Here is an 8,763-nt window from a genome sequence, read left to right on the forward strand (position 1 = left end):
GGAATGTCTCTACACACTTCATTGCACTTTGAGCTAGATTGTGCTAAATACAGCATCTCTATTTCCCCAGCAGATGACTGCTGGAAGAGAAATTCATCTGTGTGCAGAGAGATCGGGAAAAAAAATAATCTATACTCAACTCAAGCAACGCATAAACTTCATCTGAGTTCGCTCTGTGGCTTCATTCGTCTGTCATTTAAGCTTGTTTGATATCAGTATAACTCTCCTGACCTCAGCCAAATGACTCTGGATTATACCCTGGAGAATGGGGACGAAACAAAAGGGCATCATCTTGAAATAGAGTAACATGGGCTACTGGGACAGATCCTTTAAAGATACACACAACATACAGTGTCAAATGTTTGCTAATAAAGGACATTTTTAGAGAAATAATAAGGATGCTATTTACCTTTCCTGATCTACTGTGAAGAGGAAGTGGATACCTGGGTCTTGGCCCCACAATAGTGAATGGCAAAAATAAATAAATAACTTGATATTTTTCAAACTGCAACTTTACCAGAATTTTTTCCTGTCATTGATGAAGAGGTATCTTTGCTCACATTAGTTGCAGCCCTGTTTAATAACCCTGAATTGGCATAATATACATTGGCATTAAATTTATCTCATTTGATTTTGCATGATGAGAAAAAGGGATATAGATGTATTTACAGGAAAACCAGGCACACATCTAAAATGATGACATTTGCCTTTACTGTGATCATTCCATTCCACATGCTACCTGCCCCCACTTTTGTGCTCCTCTGTCTCCATCCTTCCTAGATTTTATCTAGCTTGGAGACTAAGCTTCTGTCTCTGGAAGGTAGATAGCACACCTGGGTTGCTGCAGTCTAAATAATGAAAAATGACTATTAGTAGGGTACTTGTGGGTGGGAGAGAAAATTGTGAAGTATTCTATCTGTGTAGTAAATGGCATAGTGTGCGACATGCAGCACAAACAAATATGCCTAGAAACTTACAACCCCCCCAGACCTCTTCAGTTTCCCCCAATTTCTTGGCATTATGGATTGATTATTTTTTTTTCCAAAATCCTCATAAGCTTGTACCACAAGAGGCAAGCAAAACATATACTCATACAATAAGCTATCTAAATATTTATAGCACCAGGGGATGAGAAGACATTTTAAACACTTAATTGCAGTCAGAAGCTGAATACAGAAGCCAACGCACGTACTGCTCCCTCTGTTAAGGAGAGGGACAAATATTAAAATAACATAGGGCAAGAACACCACATACCAGAGCTAGACTGACCCTTTCCCCATGAGAATCAGCTCTTCTCAATGAAAGGCATCAGACAGGAAAGTATTTCCAAGAAGTTTTAGACTGCCTTACAGACAGGTCTGCTCCTTCCCTGGGCTCAGCCTCCACATCTGAGAAACGGGCTGGTGACCTGTTATCCTTGCAGCCAGCCTGACTGTCCGTCTGTCTTTCCCTGGTGGGACGTTTTGAAGCACTGTTCCTGGAAAAGGAGGCAAGGACAGGAGGAAGGGTTTTTGTGACGGGGAAAAGTCTGTTCCAGTGACAGAAACCCCTGTGCTACACACTGGTGCATGCTCAGCTCCTGCCTGCTCTCAGTTTGGTTTTTACTCTCTGACACATACCAGGATTTCGCCCCCATCCCTACATTATCACCAAGGATCAAGTCTCCTAAACAGGGGATTGTTTTAGGAGAAACCCAGAAGCCAGAGTCCCTGCAAAGAACAGGAAAACTCCTTTAGAGTAAATTGCCATTGTGACCACAGCCTGATGTCATGCAGACACCGCACCACTCCCGCTCCCGTGATAAAGGTTACAGGGTTTGTCTTGTCTTTGATGAACCTCAGGTTGGTGTCTCATATTCTAACAGAAATTAAATAGCTAATTACATACAGTTTAGACTACACAGGAGGGACACAGGCTGAGCTTCCAGCTGAGATGGGAAAATTTTAATTGTTTAGTTAGAAGAGCAATCTATTCTGAGACACGTAAAAGCAGCTTCTGATTCTAGGTTAAAAGTCATTAGAGCAAGTTATGATCTTACAACTATTAGTTTCCCAATTTAGATCAAGAAATAACAACTACAAGGAGAAGGCAGTGACAGTGCAGATTAGATCATTAGACCCACAGTCAGCAGAACTAATGTCCATTAACCTAAGTGGCAACATTAACACCCTTCTTTCTGGCACGACCCACTGATCCTCCCGCAAACTGTGTTTCTGGAAGAACACCTGGCTACTGCAAAGTGAGCCAATTCCAGGAGAAAAACAAGCAGGAAAACAGCAAACAGATCTGTTTGGCTATGGGGCTTTCTGCAGGAACCCAGATCCCACAGGCAGCAGGTGCGAGGGCAGTGTGTCCCCTCCTTCCCACACAGACCTCCTGGGACATGGAGGGTCTTGAAGCTGCTCCACTGGGAAATGGCTGTGTCAAACCATGGGACAGGAGGAAGGAAAGCGCCGGTTCACTGGCCAGCATCGATGTAACCTGAACCACCTCTCCTCTCCTGCCTGGCCAGGCCACCTGAAAAGCTGACAGACAGCTTCCAGCAGAGACAGGCTGCAGTGCTGCCACCTTGATGGTGGGGCTCACCCCATGAATCCCAGGAACTACAGGACATTTATACCACACCTCCCCACCCCCCCCCCCCAAAAAAAAAAAAAAAAAGCAGAAGAAATTCAAAGGCATTTTATTTTTATAATGATGAAAACATGCCTTCATATTTCAGTAGTGAACACAAACACATGAATTTTAGGGAATTTTTAATGCTGGTTATTTCTTAGCTATTCTCTCTTCTCTACTCCTCCTCCCTTCCTGCGTCTGCCACCATCAGCTGCATATAGTCCACAGTTAGCAAAGGACATCATTTAAAAACTGCTAATGTGTAGGATTTAAATAGCATCTTTGTGTTGACAGATTCTGTGTTACTGTGCAGAAGGGGAAAGTAACAAAAACCCAACAATAAATTAGAAACTTGCAACAGCAGTGAGATTTAACGAGAGAGCATTCACATAGAGCTGCTAAGGGCAAATTAAACGAACCAGGATGGATTACCATCTGTTTTGGGCAGTCTCACTTGGCAAGGGTCTAAGACCAGAAGGGACTGGTACATCTTTGCTGCCTAGGTCACCACACAGTGCTGCCCAGAACAGGCTCGAGCCCTGGCTTGAAACGGAGAAGTCTCCTTCAACTTCCCCCTCATGCTGAAGCACCACAAAGCAAATCGCCTTTCAAGGGTTATGAGAAAGGTATCTGCCATATTGATCTTGTGATTTGCTCAGCTGAGTCTCCAGATTTAACTGTTCTTAATCGTGGCCGTAATTCAGTCATCACATCTTTTTCTGGCGATATCGGTGAAACTGTACCGTATTTATTCAGTAACACGTTCAATTTATTAAAAAGATAAGGAAGCAAATACATAACGAAGGCTAGTAATAAACACGGCGATGGCTTTGTACATCAAACCTCCATGCAAGTGCTCGTAATTTATAAGAAACTAATCACATCAGTCACTGATTTAGTGTATCTAAGGACCTGGGGTCCAGTTTCTAGGGACTACACAAAGTCATTAGAAAGAAAAATACAGTGCCTCTGCTTTCATACAAAAATATTGGGTATCTGAACGCCAACCACTGCTTGATGTGGTAGAGGAAAGTGCTCAATATTACGGGTCCAAGAACAGCATAAACTGTATAAACCAGAATAAACCAGGCTGCCCCCTCCCCAAACTCTTCCACAGCACTGGTTGAATTGCCGCTGAACTTTATTGCTAGGGTGACAAACCTGGTGGTGCAAAGGGACCTGTGCAGGTCTGAAGCACTGTGCTTTTGTCATTCTGCAAGACACTGCCGAGCACATGAAGGGAAAACACACACTTTGTCCCTTCTGTACACAAAACACCAAATGACCTGGGCACAGACTGCTGCTTAGCTGTGAGAGACTGAGACTATGGAGTGGTGGTCACTGCTCAGGCAGAGCAGTGCTAACTCCACTCTCTCCGTTAAGGTGGTGGGACAGCAAACCTGAAATTTTATTTTATTTATTTACTTCCCCCCACTGAGCCTAGGTGCACATAACAGACTTTACCTAGAGATTTCCATTTCTCACCCATCACCAACTGGGCACAGACAGGCAAAGCTTCAGAATGATGTTACATGACCTCTGCAGACACATGGGTTAGAGTCTATAAACACAGCACTGTCAGTGCGCTCTCTTTGGAGAGAAACCGATAGAGCACATGATCGTACTGCTTAATATGTACACATACAGTCCACTGACAGGGAACGTTCAGAGCAATAAAAATAAGAATATTGTCTTTATTCTTTTCAAAGTTTCCCTGGCACAAGTGTCATGACCTTCTCAATTCCTGCTTCACTCTACAATAGCTCACGTTCTGGGTGAGCAGAGCTTTTCTTTCTTAACAGGGAAAGAAAGTCATTATAATGATGCAGTTACTTTCTCTCAGTCCTTGTTACTACAGAGGTAATACACTGCTGTGAGAAGGCCTAATGGGAGTGGTTTATTTTTGGCCTGGTTGGGGCTTTGGCATGGATAGCTAATCTTGTGCTGTCCCTGGGTTCACCTGGGCCTGATGAGACCCATGACAAGGAGCTTCTGCCTCCTTGCTCCCTACTCCCTGGCTGGACAATTGTACCCCGCAGGAAACAGTCTCCCTCTCCCAGCGCTGGTATGGGCACCTCTGGCAGCTGCTCAGGCACAGCAAAAGCAGCCGGTGTCCAGGAGAGCCTAGGCTTTGCAAAGCTCTGCTATTCATCAGGCATCTGGAATAGTGTGAACCAGGGAGCCTGTCCATGTCGATGAGGTGTGCTGCTTACACTTCCCACCATCCTTGGTTCCAAAGGTCATTAGTCCACCCTCATCATCAGTCACCAGCAGTAATAAGGGAGAAAGCGTGAGCCTTGCGATGTGGTGGATGGTGGGAAGTGTAAGCAGCACACCTCCTCAGACCCGGCTGCCTCACTTGGGATCACGTCATTGAAACACGGTGCGTGTCCTAGGGGACATCCATGCAGTAGAGCACATAAGTACTGAGGTGAGAGGTGACTTGTTGCAGTTTTGTGAGGCTGTGCTGCTGAGGTGGTTTTTGTAAGCAGCAGTTGCAGTTTTCTGCCAGCTTCTGAAGTGTAAACTTTGGATAATTCAAGGCCAAAGTCACGGCTACAGATAATTATAGCACCTCTGAGAATCACATATAGGAGAAAAAAAACCAGAAGCGGTTGCATTTTGCCACTGGAGAAGGGAATGAGAAGATGTAATGAGCTGTAAAGACATCAAGGCCGGAACAGCGCAGGGGAGGAGGCGACCCAGGTGCCGGAGAGAAAGATGCCCCTGCAGCCCGTGAAGAAAACCATGGAAAAAGCCGAGACCCCATCTGCAGCCCATGGAGGGGCTCCATGCTGGATGGAGCAGGTGGAGACATAGAGAAGATACTGTGACCCTACGTTGGGATAAGCCCCTGCCAGCACTTGCAGCCATGAGGAGAATCAGAGACACAGAGATGAGAGTGATATTTGCGCCGGAACAGGTTTTCTGGGGGGAGGCTTGGAATCCTGTGGAGGCCTGAGACTGAGACACATTGTGATAAAGAGATAAAGCCCTGTGGGAAAGGATGCACGTCGGAGAAGTTCATGGAGGACTGTCTCCTGTGGGTGAGACCTCACGGTGCAGCAGGGGGAGGGTGTGGAATGAATGCCTCCCCACCCCCGCCTTGGCGGAGAAGGAAACCAACTTGCAATGGACTGACTGAAGCCCCCATCTCCCAGTCCCTGCCCCCTTGTACTGCAATTGGGTGGAAGAAGGGAGTGAAATCATGACTAGAGTGAAGTCTGCTAAGCAGGGAGCGGGGAGGGAGGTTAGAGGTGTCTTAAGATCTGGAAAAGGAAAACAGCTCATGAAGAAGTAACCGAGAACCCCATTTTTTCCCAGTCTCTGCCCCCCTGTGCTGTGAGTGGGGGGAAGAAGGGAGGAAGATCATGGCTAAAGGGAAGTCTGCTTAGATTGGAGGGGTGGGGGGGGGAAGGTGCTACCGAGAACCCCATTTTCCTCAATCCGTGCCCCCCTCCGTGCTGTGAATGGGGAGGGGAAGGGAGCAAAATTCTGACTAAAGTCTGCTAAGAACAGAGTGGTGGGGGAAAGTGTTTTAAGATCTGGTTAGATTTGTTTTAAGACCTGGTCACACTCTTGACTCCGGTTTTTCACTGTTCTTTGTAGTGTAGTGTAATAAATTAGGTAGTTCTCTTTCTTCACTTTGTGTTGAGTCTGTTTTGCCCATGTCATTTGATGACAGGATGATCTCTCCCTGTCCCTATTTTGACTCCTAAAATATATATATTTTCTCCCCTGTCCAACTAAGAAGGGGAGTAATAGACTGATTTTGGTGGGCATCTGGCCTCCAGCCAGGGCTAAACCACCACATGACTCCACACAGGAAGGCAAATCCCCATTGAACTCCAGGGTGTTGGGATGCAAGGTCTGCATTTTGTTCTTTGTAGGTGTGGAGAACCACCCCTACACTCAGCTTTACTGACCTCCAGCTGTAAAACAGTACGTGTCATGCTGCCTAAGTCCACAAGCTTGACCAAACCCCAAGACCCTAAGTAAGCAGAGAATTTCCCTTTGCTGCCTTCTGAGCCTGTAGAGAACATGTAATTTATTTTTGCAAACTTTTCTTCATATAAAAAAAGTCCAGAAAAATACTGTCTTTAAATAAAAACAGCTTTTCATATAACCCTGGAAATTTTGAACTCTGGCAAAAAAACCCAAACAAACCCCAAACACCTCCAAGTATTAAAATTGTCTGAAAAAAAGAAAATATGAGAGGTTGGAGGCAGATATACTAGCATTTTAAATGAGAATGTGAATTCCTCCAATGTGTAGGGATACTCGAAGAGAGAAGTTGAGGATTGTGCTTGGGGCAGGCAAGGGCATTGCTGGAAAGGGAGATGAACAAAGAACTTGGTAAAATTCAATTCACAAGGTGCCTCAGCTGAAGCAGTTAAAACTTTCCCTTTTCTTGGAGACTTGTTGTTATGATTTTAAAACATTCTTTTCCCCAGCCTCCCACCCATCTTCCTGCTGCAGATTTAAAGAAATAGAGGTGGGTGCATTGTGAGATGAAGAATGAAAAAAACCAAAACCCACACAAACCCAACCACCAACCCAACACCAAGAAGAAGAATGAAAACAGCCACGCAAATCCAACCACCGACTCCTGATAGCTCTCTGATCTCTTTTCCACAGCTATGAAGCAGGCTGCGAAATCACTGGGCTTCAGCCCCCCAGTGAGAAAGCGCCTGACACAGCCATTACCACGCCGGAGCCCTCACAGGAGGGAGCATCCATCCCCTTTCACAGGGATGCTGTGGTGGTCGAGTCCCTTCTTGTGCTCCCTGGCAAAGTGGGAACAGGCGAAGGCTGGCAAGGGACCCAGGGAGCAGAACGCCAAGAGCAGGGAAGAGGAAGCAGGAAAACTATGAAGACAGACAGAGTGGAGGAGGCTGGATGATAATTCAGACAGCCGCAGCCAAATCGAAAGGCTAAAATGGAGAGCTATATTTAACAGAACTGCTCAATTGAATGTTGGTGAAGAAGAACTTAGGTTTTGAAGGATCACAGAGTTACAGAGTAACTTCAACTTCAGTGCTTCTGCCCCACTCTGTTGGTGACCTTCATTGCTCACATCGCACTGGAGTTTAGGTGGTACCTTCTCCTGAGAGCATCTTTGTGCGTGGCATTTCTTTGGGCAGTTGTACATACCTAATAAGCCTTTCCAAACATTAGGTATTGCTTAATTTAACGATGTTGTCCTGAAGTGATTGCACACTACGGAATGTGTTTAAAAAACAAGCCTGTAAATTCGGTACCAACAGGAGCTGGGAAGCACTGAGAGTTGGGTAGCGACATAACTGAGCAATTTGAGACACTGCTTGCAGAACCAAGGAGGCTGTAGAAAGATCTTGAAGAAAAGTTAGGAAAGGGTGGTCATGTGGGATCCTACCACTTTTGCTCACAATCTTCTCATGTATAATCCATTCCAACAGTTGTAAGATAAGCTAAATAATTAGTATTACCAGACAGAATGTCAAGCTATGGATCCATTCTGGTGGAGGCGCATGTAACTTCAGCCAAACAGTCCATGTTGCCAGCTTCACTTAATTTCAGAGAACATCCTTAGATTTTTATACAATACACTGATAGAACCCTGTTTGGTACCAACATGCTGATTGTCCTGGTGGAATTTTTATCACTGCATATGTATCTGCCAGGTAGCATTAGATTGTATATAAGACAATATTTAAAATTTCTCAGAAAGTTCCACAGGAATACATCAAAAGCTATTGGAATAACCCATCACGATAGCAAATACAGCCGTTTAGATAAGTGGTTGGTATTTAATACTGTATTCAAAGGGTGGTTTTGTATTTAGAGAGGAAGGCAAGGGTTAAACTTGAAGAATTTTAAAGAATTTATTTGGAATGTCTTTATTCAATCCATACAGTAAAAAACACTGTCTAGAGTGGGCTCAAAACCATGACACAGATGGATTGCTTCATTCTATTTCTACCCAAGGAGTGAACTGGATATTGTTTAATTAGGGAGAGATATTTTAAGAACTTCTAAGATTGACTGGAATATTTCAGAGACCTTTCTTGTTTGCTGTTAGAACTAAAACATAAAAGTGGATGTAATGAAAACAGAACAACTTGTTTCTTCCACAGGAATCTGCCATTACAGAAATTGCTATGTGCT

This window comes from Gallinula chloropus (genome assembly GCF_964237585.1).
Source record: "Gallinula chloropus genome assembly, chromosome: 5".
Classification (NCBI taxonomy): domain Eukaryota; kingdom Metazoa; phylum Chordata; class Aves; order Gruiformes; family Rallidae; genus Gallinula; species Gallinula chloropus.